The sequence below is a fragment of the Pleurodeles waltl genome, chromosome 12 (assembly GCF_031143425.1).
Source record: "Pleurodeles waltl isolate 20211129_DDA chromosome 12, aPleWal1.hap1.20221129, whole genome shotgun sequence".
Taxonomy (NCBI): domain Eukaryota; kingdom Metazoa; phylum Chordata; class Amphibia; order Caudata; family Salamandridae; genus Pleurodeles; species Pleurodeles waltl.
The window spans coordinates 597,721,111-597,741,518 of record NC_090451.1 but is presented as its reverse complement, the minus strand read 5'-3'; the positions used below and the strand labels follow the sequence as shown (position 1 = coordinate 597,741,518).

The following is a 20,408-nucleotide window of genomic DNA, read 5'->3' as shown; positions in this document are numbered from 1 at the left end:
GAGGGGAGGCGTAAGAGCTGGGGGTAGTTTATTAACTGTATTGGTGAGGCAGGGTTTTGTGGATGATATATTGTATTGTATGTTTCAGCTGCATTCTGATCCTACTAAAGCAGTCTTTTGCCTCTAACTCTGGCCTGTTCATTCTCCTCCATTTTGTCTCAGGGTATGGTGGACAGCACAGGGTCCAGCAGAGTTGGATTGGGAAGGTGGGTAGTCAGGCACTGGGACAGTGCCTAAGGGTCACACGTGGGTCGGTTTTTCTTAGAAGCTCTATCCACCCAGCCCACAGAGCCTTACTCTCTTCCCCTCCAGGCCACTATAATATGGGCCCAGCACCATGAGCAAGGAGGCTTCGAGGAGGCTGCTTGCAGCAGCTTGCAAATGTCTGCTTGTTCCCAATGGGACTGGCGCAGACACCTGGAAGCAGTATCCCACTCCCCTGCCGAGCTGTTAAATTAAGACAGGGTGTTGAGTGTGGCAGCGAGGCTGGGGACAGGTGAAGTGGCCTTGGGCCAGCATCACCTCATCCCATCCTGGAGCAGAAGCAGCTCCGCGCGTAACCTTCACCCCTCCCCTGCCAGGCCATGCCCTGTGGCGATAGTTGGCTGGGGAAGGGGAAAGTAAGAGAAGCCACCTCCCTGCGGGCATGTTGTTGGCACCTCGGCCCCAGTGACTTTCAGGCTTTGGGGGGAGGGGGGAGTTATGGTTGCACAGGCGTCTCTCTAAGGCACCTTTCCCAAAGAGGTAAATTGAGAAGATGTAATGTTAGGTTCAGCACTGGTTGGTTCTAGTCCCAGGGTCAGCTCAACATTCTGTGATTCTGGTCAAATTGCTTAATTGCCCAAGACTCTAAAATAAAAATAAAATTTGATCTTCTGTAATGTAATTAGCACTCATATAATTGCTCCAACACCACTGGGCCGAATTCACGCTATATAAAACTACAATAAACAAATACCGTTCTGTTTGTTCAAGTTTTAGGAGTCTGCAAAGGGTGGAGTACAATAATGAAAGATGATTCTTGATATAATAATAACAAATTTTGTATTCCTTTTTAACAAGGCCTTTCTGCCTTTTTAGCTCTCGCCTGTGAGACTGCGTGTGCTAGCACGCTCTCTCACTTGCGAGAGGTATTGCATTGTAAGAGGGGCTTGGAATGCGCACATTGCTTGCCATCAAGTGTCACTCTTATCTGAAGGTTCCTAATTGGCCACCGGTCGTAATGCCATTTCCTACTCTTTCAAGTGTTTCCATGGTCTAATTATTGATTCATTTAGTCTGAATAGGATCCTTCTACTGCACATTCACTGCTCGAGCTGTGATACAGATACTATTTTCATGCAAGTGCACTTGTACTCAACGTTTGCTGGCAAGTTTCTACTCCCTTTTGCCAATGCCTGTTGCATCTGCTCCTTCATGTCTAGGTTTAGTGTCTACTGTTGCAGTTTTATATAGAGTGAACTGGACCAGAGGGTACTAACGCGTTTAACATGACTAATGGTTACTTTACACAAGGGCATTTTATTTTTCTTTAGGCATGGGAGAGTAAGTGATCTTCCCACGATCACATGGTATTGAGCAGACTCCTGGGCTCGAACCTGGTTCCCCAGTTTCAAAGGCAAACTGTAGCCCTTACGCAACATGCTCCAAACTTTCATTAGTACCTTTTTCCTGGTATATTAATACAGCAACAGAACACAGTTTCCTCGCTAACAAATTTCATTTGGACTCAGCATTTGCAGGCAATGTCCACTCCCTTTTGCCATCGCTTGCTGCATCGGTCTCTGCCTATCTGCTCGTTCATGTCTGTGATACCATCACTTTTGTTTTGATTAATTGCAATTCGTCTGGCTCTTAGTTTGTTTTGAGGGCCACAACTGTGAAATAGGCATTATTATTTGTGGATGAATTTGGACAAGTATTAGAATGCAAGAATGACTGTTAACTGATGAATACACAACAGCCAAACACATAATGGTACAACTTGATTGCCTCTAGTAGATCTGATGATTCTTTTACTCCTCACTGGCTAAATGCCGCCACTCCGCTGCTGATGCAACAAGCATTGGCAAAGCCATTACCTCTCACTTACAGAAGCCATTGGCTTTGTCAATGTTTCTAGACATGTTTCACAGCAACATGGCTGCTGTGCAGCACACGTAAGTTAGAGAAAAACATGTTATGACTTGCCTTAACATAGCGCATTGTACCCTAACTTAGCTTTGGCACACACCGGCAGTGCTGCTATTCAATATGTCTGAAAACACTGACAAAGCCAATAGCACTGGTAGGTGAGAGAAGATGCTGGTTAAAACAAGCATTTGCAATGCCACCGGTCTCGCATTTGCTCGAGTTAGAGCTATTGGCATTGTAAATTCATAACTGGACTTTTTTTGCCACATAAATTGGTCAACCCTGCCTCATAATTTGATCTTTTCCTGCCACATAATTCCAGCAGCCCTGCATATAACTAAAGAACTTCCATTTATCTTTTTTCTCTATCTGCAGCCAAAAATCAAAATGTTGCCATTTAGCATCCTAATTTAAATCTATCTTGCTAATTCCAATAGAATACAACTTTCACCACCCCACCATCAGAGTTGCAGCCACCATTTATCTCCATCGGCCTGTATGTGGAACGCAAATTCCTGTACAAATAAACAATAACGAAGACAACGTGATATCACCTTATCAACTACCCAGATAACTGCAGGTCAAATCCAGGCCCTGTTTTAGAGTTGAAGAAACAGCATGTATAATTAGGATACGTGTCCCACTCCTAGGCTATTCATTAATGAGCACCAAGAGGCATCTGCGTTGTGGGCTCGTTAGGGGGAGACGCTACAGTCTATGCACGCCATAGGCAAATCCTGTGTGGTCAAGAGGGAAATAAAGTAATAATCTATCCCAGACTAAATTCTTTTCTCGAACAAGAGCTGCTATCACCCAGCAAAATGCACCAGTCCTGCCAAAGGAAGGCCCCAATGAAACCTGTGCGCTGCATTCAAGAATGCTACAAGCAACCACCACTCAGATGCAGTATGTTTTACCACCACACCCAAACACTTGCCAAGCCTCTTGAATGAGTAGAAGACACACCCTTAAGATTATGGTCTTGAAGGCATAGGGAACAGCACAGAGGTCGAACATGCAAAGGCAAAATACTTCACTTTGCTCACCACTCTCTTGAATACAAGGCCTCCAACTTTAGGAAACCAAACCCAAAATTACACAATTTAATTTTGATAAACCCCATGTGTGCCCCTCACACCGCAAGTGATGCATATTACATAATAGCCCTCACGCCTTAACTTGAACCATTTTATCACTTGCTAATACAAGCCAGCTACTGATGTGGAAGGAAGTGTCACTTGATTGGAAGGCAGAATGTAGTTTTCTCCTGGCTAACCATCTTGCATTATGGACCCAACGACCCTCTTCCAAACCAAAGTGTTCCTCGCAGGGGAATTGCAGGAAACTGATGGCCTGCATAGGAGGGAGAGGGAATTGCAACACACCTCAGGTGCCACAAAATATCAGGGCATGTCCACAACATCCGGCGTCCTATCTTATCCCTCCCCAATAACCCTCAAATACCAACTCCCAGTCCAGAAAAAAAACTGCAAACCTTAACACGAATCCACATAAGGTTGTCCCCAGCCTTTAAACACCAATCACTGATACTTCGGATACAGACTCTTTCACGGAGGTACTAGTCCTAATGACGTCCCACTGGCCTACAAAGATATCACATTTTATAACCCCATTCACAAGAATCCATCCTTCACTAGGTTTGCATGCCATATCTGTAATAAGGGGCATTATCTGTTATGGTTCAGAGACTGAACTAATCCTGCACCACCAACAACGCCTAATGCCATGGTCTACAAGAAAACCTAGCACATTAAATGAAATAGTTTATAAAAATATTGCAAAAGCGATATATTGGTGCAAACATTACACAGAGCAATCTGCTTCCCACAGCGCCTTAAAGAGTATAGCATGTGCACAGTGAATGCACACCGTAGAAAGTGTGATTAGTGCGATTGACAATCGAGGGTCTGGGCAAGCACTTTTAAACATAGGGTTTTTAAACATAAATGTTTAATAACGGTCTAACACAGCTAATCTGGAAGAGAAGCCAAAACAAAGACATTTAAATGCCCGGCTCTGGGTGGCATGAAGAAGCACATGGATTCACAACAGGATTTAGTGCCACAAAGTCAGTTACATGTCCTTTAAATCCTGTCCGAAGGCGCTCCAATAATAATGCCACTATAAAAGAATATATCTCAAAACAAATGCAAATACAATATCCTCTGCTCACCTCGACCTTGCATCGTGCCAATAAATTGACACCAATAACCAACTTCATCCTTACAAATAAAACCAGATCGGGCACGAAATAGAACACGTTTGCACCCTATGAAACTTCAAACTGGCATGGCCACCATGGAGAGACAAAAGAAACAATGTGACGTAACTGACGTAACCATTCTGGTCATTGTAGGAAAGTACCATCTTGCCTGGCATGTTACCCCTTTTTATTTACTTGTGTGTCAGTTTGTTTTTGCCTGTCTCACTGGGATCCTGCTAGCCAGGACCCCAGTGCTCATAGTTGTGGCCTGAATGTGTTCCCTGTGTGGTGCCTAACTGTGTCACTGAGGCTCTGCTAATCAGAACCTCAGTGCTTATGCTCTCTCTGTCTTTAAAATTGTCAATGTAGGCTAGTGACCATTTTTACCAATTCTGACTGGCACACCCTTATAATTCCCTAGTATATGATACCTAGGTACCCAGGGTATTGGGGTTCCAGGAGATCCCTATGGGCTGCAGCATTTCTTTTGCCACCCATAGGGAGCTCAAACAATTCTTACACAGGACTGCCACTGCAGCCTGAGTGAAATAACGTCCATGTTATTTCACAGCCATTTTACACTACACTTAAGTAACTTATAAGTCACCTATATGTCTAACCCTCACTTGGTGAAGGTTAGGTGCAAAGTTACTAAGTGTGAGGGCACCCTGGGACTAGCCACGTTGCCCCCACATAGCTCAGGGCAATTTCTTCAGACGTTGTGAGTGCGGGGACACCATTAAACGCGTGCACTACATATAGGTCAATACCTATATGTAGCTTCACAATGATAACTACGAATATGGCCATGTAACATGTCTAAGATCATGGAATTGTCCCCCCGTGCCAAATCTGGTATTGGGGTGCCAATCCCATGCATCCTCGGGGCTCCAGCATGGACCCCGGGTAGTGCCAAACCAGCTCGCTGGGGTTTCACTACAGCTACTGCTGCTGCCAAACCACAGACAGGCCTCTGCCCTCCTGGGGACTGGGCAGCCTATTCCCAGGAAGGTAGAACAAAGGATTTCCTCTGAGAGAGGGTGTTACACCCTCTCCCTTTGGAAATAGGTGTTAAGGCCTGGGGAGGAGTAGCCTCCCCCAGCTTCTGGAAATGCTTTGAAGGGCACAGGTGGTGCCCTCCTTGCATAAGCCAGTCTACACCCGTTCAGGAATTCCCCAGCCCCTACTCTGGCGCGAAACTGGACAAAGGAAAGGGGAGCGACCACTCCCCTATCCATCACCACCCCAGGGGTGGTGCCCAGAGCTCCTCCAGTGTGTCCCAGACCTCTGCCATCTTGAATGCAGAGGTGTGAGGGCACAATGGAGGCCTCTGAGTGGCCAGTGCCAGCAGGTGACGTCAGAGACCTCTCCTGATAGGTGCTTACCTGACTAGGTGGTCAATCCTCCTCTGAGGGCTATTTAGGGTCTCTCCTGTGGGCTTCTCTTCACATAACGAATGCATCTCCCTCTTCAACTTCTGCCAAGGATCGACCACTGACTGCTCCAGGACGCCTGCAAAACTGCAACAAAGTATCAAGAAGACTACCAGCGACATTGTAGTGCCTAATCCTGTCGGCTTTCTCGACTGTTTCCTGGTGGTGCATGCTCTGGGGGCTGTCTGCCTTCACCCTGCACTGGAAGCCAAGAAGAAATCTCCTGTGGTCGACGGAATCTTCCCCATGCTAATGCAGGAACGAAACTTCTGCTTCACTGGTCCTCTGGGTCCCCTCTCATTGTGACGACTGTGGTCTCTGGAACACAGGAGCTGGATCCAAGTGACCCTGACAGTCCAGTGGGCCATCTGTCCAAATTTGGTGGAGGTAAGTCCCTGACTCCCCACGCGGACAGTAATCCTGTGTACTGCGTGAACTGCAGCTGCTAGAGCTTCTGTGCACTTTTGCAAGGAATGCGTCATGCACAGCACAGGACCCCAGCACTCCGCCCTGCATTGCTCAACTCGCTGAGTTGACCACCGGCTTCATGGGACCCTCCTTTGTAGTGTTGAGACGACCACCATGCTCAGTTCTCTTGAACCCCTGTTCAAGTGCTTCTGCGGGTGCTGCCTGCTTCTGCGTGGGCTCTCTGTGCTACTGAGTGCCCCCTTTGTCTCCTCCTCCAAGGGGCGACCTCCTGGTCCTGCCTGGGCCCAGGCAGCACCCATTTTCTTCAACCGCGACCTTTTCAGCTAGCAAGGCTTGTTTGCGGTCTTTCTGCGTGGAAACAACTCTGCATCCTCCAGCGTGCCAAGGGACATCTTCTGTGCAAAGGAGAAGTTCCTGGCATCTTCTGGAAGCCATTTTGCACCTTCATCCGGGGTTTAGTGGGCTCCTGCCCTCCGGACACTTTCATGACTCTTGGACTTGGTCCCTTTCCTTTGCAGGTCCTCAGGTCCAGGAATCCGTCTTCAATGCTTTGCAGTCAGTTGTGGTTCTTGCAGAATCTCCTATCACAACTTTAGTGTGTTTCTGGGGAAGTAGGATAACTTTACTCCTACTTTTCAGGGTCTTGGGGTGGGGTATCTTGGACACCCTTAGTGTTTTCTTACATTCCCAGCAACCCTCTACGCACTACACTAGGCCTGGGTTCCCTAAGTGGTTTGTATTCCACTTTCTTAGTATATGGTTTGTGTTGCCCCTAGGCCTATTGCATCCTATTGTATACTACAGTGTTTGTACTACTTTTCTAACTATTTACTTACCTGATTTTGGTTTGTGTGTATATTTTGTGTATTTTACTTACCTCCTAAGGGACAATATCCTCTGAGATATTTCTGACATATTGTCACTAAAATAAAGTACCTTTATTTTTAGTAACTCCGAGTATTGTGATTCTTATGATATAGTGCTATATGATATAAGTGGCATAGTAGGAGCTTTGCATGTCTCCTAGTTCAGCCTAAGCTGCTTTGCTATAGCTACCTCTATCAGCCTAAGCTGCTAGAACACTACTAATCTACTAATAAGGGATAACTGGGCCTGGCACAAGGTGTAAGTACCATCAGGTACCCACTATAAGCCAGGCCAGCCTCCTACAGTCATCATTTGTCGCTCCCTCCTGCATGGCCACCGCTGCTGCTGCGCTGCCTCAGCCTCTGAAGAGTCTTCCAGCTCAGAGATCGAGGCCCACCTCCACCCACAGGCACCTGCCTGCACCTCATCTCTTGGTGTGTCTGCCACAGTCTTTTCTGCTTTCTGCCTTTCTTCTTTTTATTTTTTTCTGTCTTTCTTTCTGGCTTTTGTATTTTGCATTTTTGTCTTTTGCCTGTTTTACATCTTTCCTGCTTCCCGTGCTTCCCCCCCCCCACTGCTGCAGCCCTGCCCCCTCCCTGCGAAACACTCTACCGCCGCCCCGCCTCCCAGCAGACCAATCCTTTCCTCCCCTTCTTAAGAGTGGCCGCTGCACTGCTGTGCATCAGGCACGCCAAAGGCAATCCTGTCTGTGTCCGCCCGCGCCTGGACCGCACCCAGCAGCCACAGGCCCTGGTTCCCATACCACCCATCGCTACAACGCAGAGACCCTCCATGCACTGAACACTGGATGCTCCACTGCCTGCCATCTTGCGACCCCCAGAGACACCCATGGGCCTTTTTCCTGCCTCCACTGTCACCAGACCTCCACATCACACCAAACTCCGGACCTTCCTGCTACAAGACCTTCGGACACTCACCATGAGCACCTCAAATGCATCCTCCTCAAAATACACTCCTTCCACAAACACGCCTTAGAACTCTGGGACCTTCTAGACTTTAACTGCCTGAACAACGCCTGTCTCACCGAAACCTGGACAAACCCAGTGTCATAATCAGATGTTGCCATTCCCAGGAACTACAAACTGCTCCGTAAAGACTGGCCCTTCTGTCCAGGCGGCGGAGTGGCCATCGCCCAAGACCACCCGCCTCCTGACAACAAACACACAGTAAGACTTCCCCCTCATGGAGCACCTCCACTTTCAGGTCCACAACACCCCGAAGATCTATCGGCCACCCGGCCCAGCCTTCAACGACTCAATCTTTGAGATCTTTAGCCCCCCCCCCATGCACTTGCATCCACAAACTACCTTCTCCTCTGCAACTTCAACTACCACATTGACAACCACAACACAGATTCACTGCTCGAGAACCTCACCACAGTCTGACTCAAGCAGCTGTTCACCTCACAAACACACATCGATGGACACACACACAACCCAATCTTCTCCGCCAGTAGCAATATCACCATCGACTCCACCTCCAAGCTACACTGGACCGACTCCCACTGCATTCAGTTCATCATCACACCAACAGCCCACCTCAGCACCGCCAGCCCCCTAACAGGAAATGAAAAAAGATCACAGAGGAACAGCTCACTGACACCCTCAGCAAGTCCCCTCCACCTGACGCCACATACGCAAACATCTCAGCACAGAACTTCCGCCAATGGATCTCCGAATGCGCCAACACACTGGCCCCACTATGAAAGACGTCAATCCTATTTAGTTTTAATGCAAAACAGGAGTTTATTACTCCAATATGAATAGGAGTACCCCGCACCTTTTAACATCTTGCCACTTGACAGATATGACACTGTCACTTACACTGATTGTTCAGCACAACCAGCTCTAGGTACAAAACATCAATATTCAGCTGCTTGCTCAGCTGTGAGCATAGTGATGAAGGAGGATGTATTACACCATCATAATACCTACACATAGGCGCTAGGGGACTGTGCAGCACAATTGGCTGAACTGAAAGCCCTTGACCTGACAATGGAACATACAGATCCAAGACACCTTACATTGATACTGTGTGATTCATACTACTGTGTCCAGTCCTAAAATGATTATCCTAATCACTGGCAGTTGAACGGATTCAGAGACTCCAAGGGGAACACCATTAAACACAGAACTCTGTGTGGGAGGGTAGCTAATCTTAAGGAGAAGCTATTGGATGCTCATGTAGTCCATACACTGGGCCACCAACTAGTAGGTGTACACGTTATTTGAAACACCTTGACTGATGAAGCGGCCAAATCTGTAGTAGTTACTGCTTCTATTGCTGCAGCGACTCGTTCTCAGACGAGAATGGATAATGAAATACTGACTCCTGTGAAAGCTTCGGCTGAAGGCAAGCCTCTCCCAAAAGCATACCCTACAAAGTATTCCTACCTCATCAGTGCACAGAATGTTGCTTTTACAACAATTCCTACGGTTGGAGATCGAGTGATCCCCAACCAGGACCAGAGATTTGATCTCGTCAAAGCAACGCATGAGGGTGTCGCATCTGCTCATGCTGGTGTTGCAGCCACAATAACACTCTTACAGAAACGCTTCAGGTGGCCAGGTTTATACAAACAGACCAAGCAATATGTCCTTTGCTGTGACATGTATCAGCAGATTAAGGGCTCTAACCTCAAACGCCCTCCGCAGACATCCCTCTTAGTGTCCAATAGGCCACTACAATGTGTGTACCTGGAACACTGTGGTCCCTTACAACCTGATGGTGCACACAAATACATCTTAGTTGCTGTAGAATCTTGTGCTAGATTCCTGTGGGTATGGCCACAGCTGTTGGCTGATGCTCGATCTGTTATAAAAGACTTGCTGATCTTTAGCGATACATATGCTGTTGCAGCATTCCATTCGGACCAAGGCCCTGCCTTTGCCTCTAAGGCATTCAGGGACACAATGAGGACGATGAATGTTGAACTCCATTACTCCTCATCCTACCATCCAGAGGGTAATTCGGTCGTGCAGAGGAGGAATTAAGCTCTAAAGCAGTCCTTAACAGCTATAGTATTAGGTTCAGGCGCAGTTGGCTTTATCACCTATATGAATTCTAGAGAGCCCAGACAGTCCTTGGAAGGACGCACTCCTTACGAGGTCCTCTTTGGGATACCTATGTATGTCCCAGATCTAGATGGCCCTGGTTTGGTTGCAGCAGATACACCATTTGATATAAATGAACGTCTCACTGTCTTGCAGGAGCTTCAGACATTTTGTGATAATTCATCCACCAGTGCTGCCACCTTAGGAATAAGCGATTCCGAAACAACTTCTACAGGCTGGATTTCTAAAGTTGGGGATCTGGTTTGTGAGAAGATTGCTGTGAAGAAGGAATTTGGCCCATCCTACAGAGCACCGGTCCCAGTCCTGGGAATACAAGGCACCATAACAATCATCTTACCACCACTGCCAGTAGACAGATTGTCTTCATTGATAATATAAATATAAAAATGCACCATGTGGCCGATCCTCCACAGTAGACCCACAGGTACCCTTGGGTAGTTTCCGGGCCCCTCTCACTACCAAACAGGACACACCTCTTCAAGGAAGAAACAACAGCTCTTCTGACTACACCAATATCTACAACGATGCTACGAATGCTTCCTCCAGCATGAGGAGGGCGGAAAATGATCTTCTGCTAATTTCTGTTACCACCTCACCAACAAGAACTGTCCAATATGTGGCCGTCTTCTACTCCAACTCAACGCAAACTGACAACATCATCTACTATTAACCTCCACATAAAGTGGATACATCCACCAATAGTGCACCAGCTCCTGTGTTTGCAGAGACTGCTTCTGGTTATTTCAACGACCTTGATGACTTCTCTTCAACTTCATCTGTACTTGTAACGGAAACCGTTTCAAAGATGCATAAGCTGTACATTTGGCTTAAAAATAACTATTTAGTTTGTCCATTGAATTATCTGTCGATATTTCTGACATTGCTTGCCTTTCTGTTATGGATTGGTTTCATGACTGTTTTCTCCATTTTGATAAATGGTCATTATCTCTACTGTAGAGCCAGTGGATAAAGTTCTAACTCCATATCTTTCCTCACATAAAGTCTGAAGAGACTTGTCCCTTGTGAACATTTCAACAGTACCAATTCCAGATGGGATTGTTTGGGATAAAGTTCCATTTGATATATACCGGCATACAGTGGTCATTCAAATTCCATAGGTTTTTAAAATTTCGATGACTGATGTAATTACATCTGGTGTTGTTTCTGATGACTGGGATGTTCAAACAGTTGATTCAATGCTTGCTGAGCTAAAAGAGTATACTGTATTTGAAAGTGAATATGTGTATGCTAACACAAACAATTATGGGGAAAATGTTCTGTTATAATAATTGGGGACATTCCTACCTGCACCGAGCAACAAGACACAGATCAGTATTCAATTATAGACAGTGGGTACACTGTTCTACACCTCCAGTGGGGAGTCCTGAAAAGTATACAGACAAATTAGAATATATTTTTGGGCATGACACTTCATATGCAGCGTCATGCTACTTCAAGTTACCACCTTCAAAAATACAGCAAATTTTGCTAACACTTAATTATTGTATACAGACTCCTTTGTTTCCTGACTTGCAGTTAAAGGATACGAATACTGGAAGAACAGGTCCAGGCTGGTACTTATAATTTTTCACTTTCTAGTCCCGGTGGGAGGTTATTGCAGCCAATAGACACAAATGGGTGTCAAGCGTGTTCTGTAATTCGTCAGGTTTCAAGCTTAGCAGCTGGACCCTTGCTTTGTCTCGGGTCAACACTTGTGTACAGTTTCCACATACAGTGTGGGTAAACTGTGCAAACAATGGTTACAGACTAACCCCTTAGTAGGAGTTAAAGAACATCTTAATACACTATCTGAAGACATAGATTTACAACATTTCTTTCTAGGTCCCAGAAAGCCCCGATCTAAAGAGGTTGTATGCGTATACAATGAGATCTGGAAACGTTCTCAAATGGAAGCAGTTGTGCGCTTGAGGCAGACTGATAAAGGTTTTAGCCGTTGTCGATAATGGCATGAATACTCAGTCCAACAAAATATACTTCCTTAATAACAGTGCCATCGGTGATTGAAAACATTCAAAATGACATGTCCTTTTTACACCATAGACAATGTCAACTGCGTTCTGTCACACAGTTAGGATGGACACTGCAGATTTTGAAACATCGCCGCATTCCAAGGAAATACATTAACAGTAGTGACCTGTTTGGTGCTTTTAAATTTACCCAGGGAACAAAAGATAACGGCTACAAGGGAAGCGAGTTTCACCATGCTTCATAAAGAAAAGCTAGAAAAGCTGCCTTGCACTGTTCTAGAAAGACCATTAACAGTATGGCTTGTACACGGCATTATAAATCTGCCCATTTGCACCTTCCATTTTATGAAATGCATGAAACATCTTGCCGTGGGCACATACGAGCGGCTAGGAGATAGCTATATTAAAGACCATTTGGAGTAGCCCTTCGTAGGGAAATGTCTGAAAGGCGAAACAGAGGTCTTTCGCGAAACAGAAGTCTTTCTCAGCTGAAGTGAATGTGAGACTACTGTTACTCATTCAATGATTTGCAAACAGGTGTCCCTACATGGCCTTTGCAATGCTGGGGTCGCAAACCTGGCCTTTTTTCTGATAGGTATTCCCGTCCGTTTGATTCGTCCAGCATTTCATATACTTTCAAATGGAAGTTATGTGGTCCTGAACGAACAGAGCTGTTGCGGTATGAGACCAGGAATTGCCAACGCAATTTCAGTCTCTAAGATTGTAACTTGTGGACCTGTTCTATTCCCCCAACGCAAACACACACACACACACACACACAAGAGAAGAGTAGCAGAATTGTGTACTCATATTGATTTTACTAAAGTAAATTATGACAGGCTGAGCAGATTAAAGGAGCTACTGTTCCAGAAACAGGTTGCGTTGACATCAGCTAGAGAGACGAATGCTCTCCAGATAGCAAGATCATCAGCCGAGATACAATCCCTATTAAATACCAACTTTCCCAAGCACTTTGGAGAGTTGGTATCCAGAATATTCAATGTGTCAAGCACTACAGGGATTGTGCACTTCTTTAAGGCTGTTGGGTCCGGATTTGTGTCCATGTTCCAGACTGTCTTCGGAGTCATTCCTTCAGCCATCCATTCACTCTTTTCAAGTGTGTTTGGCGGCTTTCCTGTGACTTTGGCATTGATTGGCGGGATACTGCTGCTGCTGTTTCTGATTCGCAGTGGTTGTGGCTGCTCAGCTAAGCGGAGCAATGGAGCTACTCCCACCAGCCCAGCTGCGCCAGGAGCGTGCTGTGGTGCTCCGTTACTGGAAGAATTGGAGCATGATTAGTCATTGTCATTCCGACCAATCCTAAGGTGCATGCAACTTGCCTTCCATTGCACCTGGTGCCTCTGAGTGCCCACCTTTCGGTGTGCCTTGCTGTTCCGCAGGTGACTCCTGTGGACCAAGAGCTGCTGGTGTTCACGATGAGGATTCATTTAGAGTCGTGCCCCATGAGACTGAAGCTGATTCGGAAAGCCATTCATGAGTCACCCCATGTCAACTATGGCATCTTGAGGCACTCTGGATGGTACTGCCTTCGGGGGTGATCCTGCGCTTGAGACTTCCGTGCACTTCGGCTCTATGGACCCGTCTGCCAATCTTGTCATGGATATGACATCTGACCATGTGGAGTCATTCCTGGATGCACTTCCTTTCAATGACTTCTGAGACAATTTTTCAAGATCATGACTATTGTAAACTGATTTGGCCATTGGTTTTATTCCAAAGTTTCAAAAGTGTTATGTCAGATTTCCTTCTTGATAAGATTGGCTTTGGTCTGCTGTGCTTGTCATTGTCGACGTTTTTATCTCTGTATGTTTTAAAGAAGTTTTTTTAAGCTTTTACTCGTTTTCAGCTCAGAGCATTTTAGCTTGGACTCATACTTCACTGGCGTCATCTTTGTAATGGCAATGGGGAGGGTGTAGTGGATCCTACTTAGTTTTAATGGGAATCAGGAGTTTACCTTAGCCTTCTGGCTTGCAGGCCTGTGCCCCGTCACCTAGTGACTTTTAACCTACTTAGATTGGTCGGTCTTAGCCTGTTTATTTAATTATTTCTTCAAAGGTGGCTGCTATGTTTATAGTTAGGACAATGTTTTGATTTCACGTTATCAGTGCCACTCTGTGAACGTTAAGTGAGATACAAAGGTACTTACGTGTAACAGGAACATAATGTAGTTTTGGAGGGAATTGTTTATATAATTGCCACCCCAAGCATGCCTTCTTATATATTGTTTGGGAACATACCTGCGTCAGGGGTCCTACATGATCTGTATAACTACATCTCACGCAGACAAGGTTATCAGAGGGGTTCCTTCCAGATGCCATCAAAGCTATCTATGCTACACATCGCCTTGATGCAGACCCAGCTGTCATGTCCCCACAGAGTCTGATCTAGAGACCTCATTCCAAGGTAACGCAGGCTATGGGGCTCTTCTCATGGACCTGGTACTGGCAGATTAGGTTTATTACACCCAGCTCTCTTTAGGTTAGAGATTAGGTTCTCTAGAGATATTTTACATTTCATGTTATTGCAAGATGGTGGAGTCTTTGTATTCGGGACTCTTGTTTTTACAATTCAGCTTCTTGCATGGTCCATTAGCCTAATTGTTGCAGCTCACGTATTTTATAGTAGATTGCAGTCTTGTTAATAAAACCTATTGAAAACTGCACTGCATCTACTTCACTGCCTGTGTGTGACCAAGACTTGTTGCTCATGTGAGAAAAGTGTACTCTCAGTTTAACCATGACTCCCCTGAGATGTCGCACTCCTGAGTCCATGCGTAAAGGCTGGCAGAAATCACATTTTACTGTTCGCATTTTTGGTAAGGTACTGCTTTTGAGCCGGGAGGGTTGGGCCAACAGTTGCTTGCGACTTGTTGTAGGATTGACTTAGTCGCCCACAAACAAGAGTGTGGTCATCCCTAAACCAGCAGTCATGTCTGGAACAGTAGTCCAACTACAACAAAGGCCAGTTGGTTTTCCCAGCACTCCAAGTGCACATGCAGACGGCTAGAAAAAAGATGGGGAAACAGCAACTCCCCAGAGGACCATGCAGCCTTCAAATCCGCCACCAAATCCCACCATCACCTCATCAGATCCTCCAGGAAAGCCATCCTGCAGAACTGTATCAACGCCACAGCACACAACACAAAATAACTCTTCTCCATGATCAAAGAATTTGCCAAATCCCATGCAGAAGCTGCGAACATCCCTCCATCTCCGGACCTCTGAAAGATTAGCCTCCTTCTTCCACCACCAAATAGCCTTTGGACCCCAAGGCGCTCCAAGCCCACCAACAAGCCTCCAGCTTGGATCTACCGAACCCTCACAGATCCTGCCCCACTGGATCTACCTTCACCACGGACGAGACCCGTTCCATCATGAGCAGCATCCACTCTGGGGCCCAGACCGATCCCTGCCCCCACTACATCTTCAACAAAGTTAGCACCTCAATCGCACCTGAGGTCTGCAAAACCCTCAACTGCTCCCTGGAGACGGCCTCCTTCCCCGAGGACCGGAAGCACGCTAGGATCCACCCGCTCCTGAAGAAACCCACGGTTGACACCATCTCGCTGCTGCCTTTCCTGGACATGGTCATTGAAAAACCCATCAACATTCAGCTCCACAAACACAGAGGACAACAACATCCTGGAAGCCTCCCAATCAGGATTCATGACCAACCACAGCACAGAGACCACCCTCCTCGCTGCCACAGATGACACCCACTCTCCCCTCGACCTCGGTCAAAGAGCAGCCCTCATCCTACTGGACCTATCAGCAGCCTTCAACAGTCTCCCACCACACCCACTGCTCCAGACCCACGCTGCAGACATCTGCTACAAGGCCCAACTGTGGATTTGATCCTTCCTGACCAGCAGAACACATTAAGTCAGACTCCTGCCATACCTATCAGAACCTACGGAGTACCTCAGGACTCCTCCCAGAGCCCCACACTCTTCAACATCTACATGGCCCCACTTGCACCCATCATCGGAAGCCACGGACTGAGCATCATCTCCTATGCCGATGACACTCAGCTGATCATCTCTCTGACCGAAAACCTTACAACACCCAAGAAGAACTTCCACAACGGGATGGAAGCTGTTGCTGCCTGGATGAAGGAGAGCTGCCTCAAACTCAACTCTGACAAGGCCGAGATCCTCATCCTGGAATCCTCCACATCAGCTTAGGGTGACTCCTGGTAGCTCGCCACACTAGGCAGCCCCCCACCCCTACACACCACGCATGAACCCTCTACTTCAACCCGGACACATCGCTCACCATGACCTGTTTTTTTTTACAGTTTACAGGGTCTGCCCGCAAGACAGTAACAAAACCACCCCAAGGCGATAAAAATAAAGCATTTACCAATGACATCAAGGGGTTTTTGAAAGGCAAGCCCACGAGCGAGTGAAAGTGATGGACTTGGTTAAAAGCTCACAGAATACTTAAAAACAGTTCAGAAAGCACTTGCACATGCGACCTAAACAAAACAAAAAAACAGGTGGCAAACATAGCCAGATCTGGAGCTGCGATCCTTGCCCATTTTATTTCACTTCTCCTGCTCGGCCAAAATATGGTGCTTCTAGTTTTCACCAATGTTACTGGCTCTATAAACTTTAAAATGCAATAATTTATCAAAAAAATTCGGGCAATGAGACTAACCAAATGGTCTTTCATGAACAGGTGTGATCAGGGAAGGGTGGCAAATTTTGGGGGTGCCAAGCTGAACCTGGGGTCTAGGGCCAGAATTCCATGTATTGCTCTGCGAGTCCAGCCTCTAGCCCAGGAGCACTCTACACATTCCTCCCCCAGTGAATGATCACAACTAAACTCTGGGCAGTGTGGCTTCACTGGGCGCAGACCTGGAAAGGAGGCGGGCTGTGTTTAGCAATAACTTATGATTCAAAAGCATCTGCTGCACAGCTGCTTGAGCATCCAGGTTTCAGGCGGCAATAAAAATGTCAAGATAACTTGTGATTAATGTTCGTGCTAGATAGGGAGATCCGTGTTTTGTCTAGTGGCACTTTTGACTCGCCGTAAAGTAGAGCTGAGGGTTAATATGCCTGCTACAAAGAACACATCTGTATTTTATGTGGATTAGTAAAGCTAGCCTTTCCCAGCGCTTTAAAACAAATGTGAGAGCGGGGCTGTGGAGAGATGAAGGGCACCGAGGAGGAGGTCGTACGGTGGACACCAAAAAAAAGACTGTCGCAACAGGCGTCACCACCCACCAGCTCTAACGCAAGCCCAGACTAAACCCTATAAAACATCACAAAGAAACTGAAGTGAAAGCTTAGAAACTGTAGCCAGCAGTAAGAAATAATAATACTCGACAAATCCTGGTTTGTTGAGCAGCATGCTGCCCGACATAATGCGCTTCATCGCCTTGTCCGGGTAGTAAATGCTCTATAGATGTAATTGCAATTAGAAACACGTCGTTTATACAGGAATCACGCGGTCGGCCTGCCACGTTGAGTGCCAGTCTAACTTTTTAGACAATAACATTAACGCCTGGCGTTTAGTGCCGCTGTCCCAGAATGCAACCTACCGTGGATTGGAAAAAAACTGTTATTTGTGACACGCCGATTTGTGACACAGACGCATCACCGCAACTCCTCTTAGACCCAAGCCACCCCTACTCCCCGACCAAAAAATTATATTCAACTTAGTCCATGAGCAAGCCCTACCCTCCCTAAATTGCGATCTGAACTCACGAACGCCGAGGGGCTTCAGGTCCCTGCTTCGCTTTCCGTGGATGAGCTGCCTTCCATGCGCTTCAGTGCGATCCTTATGGGTACAACATCCTCACTGTGAACTGTTTATTTTTCGGTGGGGATCTCACATTTTCCTTCCCGCGAGAGTCCCAGCATGAATGTAAAAGAGGCGGGGCCAAGGTGGATATCGTGCTGGAGGAGGGCGAGGTAACAAGGAATGGGCGGGCCAAACCGCTGGGTCGTGGCCACAAATGTGCGGCCGTAGATGTCCCTAAATCCCAGGGTGGGTGGAGTGGACGAGGCCAGTAAACCCGCGGCATAGCCGGAGCAGGGGAAGGAGCAGTGTTTGCTGTTGTGGAACTGATGAACGTTATTTAAATGTAGTGCAAAGTGTTCCACTCGGTAACTGCACTCGGGTAACAAGCGGTATATAGAATCAACTGTCCCGCCTGGGACCACTGCGGGGAGTCCTCCCCCGCCTCTGCTTTTCTAGTGTCTCTCTTCCTGAACAAGAGGGCTCCGTCCGCTTTTACGCCCAGCCCCCAAACTTGTACCGGCTGATCCGGAACTTCAGGTTCGTGTAGGCAATGGCGCGGGCGTCCTTTTAAGCCCCGGTTTGTTTGGGACCCATGTGGGCGGTCCGGTATGTCAACTGGTGTGGAAGTCGACGAAATACGGGAGCACTCCAGTCCCCACTCCCGTCCTGTAAGAATAGTAGGGGATACAAACGCGGCAAAACTGTTTGCCGAAACTCCAGCCAAAGGCAGAGCGAGAATTCCTTGGACGCTGCCCTCTTCAGGGCTGAGCCAGCCAGGAGGCCGGGGACTATTACCGGCACCGTCAGCGTGGTGTTGCAGTGCCGAGCCGGCGTTATAAGCGCTAGGAACCCGAGCGACCTGCGTTATGGCTCGATCTATTGGCCGCCATCTTGCTCCCCCTCACAGTAATGGAGAGGCCAAGTTTTCAGTTTGTGTGTGTGTGTGTGTGACATGTCTGTTTTCTGTGTTCTCATGTGACACTTTAGTGCACCATGTGTGAGGCTTTGAGTGACATTTGATCATGAGTAGAGAAAGGCTAAGATTCATTTTAGAAACATCCCGTTTTCTGGAATTCACTGGTCTAAAAGGCGCATTAAAAGTGCAGTTTAAAGGTATGAAATTGATACTCGGGTGAAGCACATAGGTTTTCATGAAAGCTTAGCTTGTGACAGAGTGCAACAGTGTAGACCCTGTGGCCGCAGGTATGCAGGAGAATAAACTGAGAACCTTTCCTGCTGCTGTATTTCAGTCTGTAAGAAGTCAGACACAAAGAAGAAAGTAAATGAGTAAGGGCCCCCAATGCAGACGAGCAAAATGTACCCCCTACGGTAATAATGTACCACAATAATCATGATTCTTTTGGCCCATCAGTTCCCCAGTGTAACCACACCTCTTCCAGCATTGATAGCGTGTCGAACCTTACTTAATAAGTACAGTTACAAGGGGACGTGTGTAGGTGGATGAACCTTTTGACTCGTTCAGGGTGTTCTTACCATAGTTCCAGAACAGAAACAATAATCAATACAAAATAATAATCACTAGTCTAATCAATAATCAATGGAGTCAGTAATTGTCACACACCATGGCCTTTTAGCCATGAATAACCACACCTTTAACTCGTTCAGGGTGTTCTTACCATAGTTCCAGAACAGAAACAATAATCGATACAAAATAATAACCATTAGTTAAATCAATAATCAATGGAGTCAGTAATTGTCACGCACCATGGCCTTTCAGCCACGAATAACCACACCTTTAGTAAAGTTTAGTAAGTTTATTTCCCTTATATTAACAAAGCTAGAGTCATGTAGATTAATCTCAAAATCAAATGAAACATATATAAAACAGTACTGGTTGACCAAGGCGACGCAATCTAATCAAGGCTTGAATCACAACACATTCTAAAGCAACAGTACAGATCAATAGCAGCAAAGTCAGTTGCGATGAAGTAATTTCATACATGTCACGACTCACGTGCTGCTTACGCCTGGAATCCGCAGATCGAGTGGCGTGGGTCTTGAGTGTTCGGCTTTGGCCCAGAAAGGGGCGACTCTTTCTAGTAGCCACGGTGCTGTAGGCAATGGTAACGCCAAGAACAGACCGTGCCCTTCAGAAATAGCGCCAGAGGGAAAAAAACCCTGAAAAGGGGAAAAAACCTCCAAACAGTAGATTCCTGAAACAAGAACAAAAAACCAGGAATCAAAAAGAAACAAAATGCAGGTAAACGCTAATTTTGACGAGATTCAGAACCGAAGGCAAATAATCCGGAGCAAAGACACAATCAGAGCAGAAAGTGTTGCAGCGCAAGGAAAGGAAGAAAACAGAACCCTTAAATACCAAGAAACAGGAAATGACCAACAGGAAGTAAAAGGACACCATCTTTAGATAGGGAAAAGTACATAGAACAGAATAGAGTAGGAACCATAGAGAATAAGGAACAAGGAATGCTGGGAAGAGAAAGGTAACATGG

At 46.5% G+C, this 20,408-nt stretch overlaps 1 protein-coding gene across 2 annotated transcripts in view; it reads right to left on the bottom strand.

The window, feature by feature from the left end:
- LOC138268293 (uncharacterized) overlaps positions 1 to 18,364 on the bottom strand; it is a 173,966-nt gene extending 155,602 nt beyond the window's left edge. Inside the window, exon 1 of one of the 2 annotated variants that reach the window (XM_069217805.1) lies at positions 17,874 to 18,364. The gene's annotated coding sequence lies outside the window, so the exon portion shown is untranslated. The remainder of the gene's footprint in view (positions 1 to 17,873) is intronic. The other variant, XM_069217804.1, reaches the window with a different exon arrangement.
- Positions 18,365 to 20,408: the final 2,044 nt, after the last annotated feature.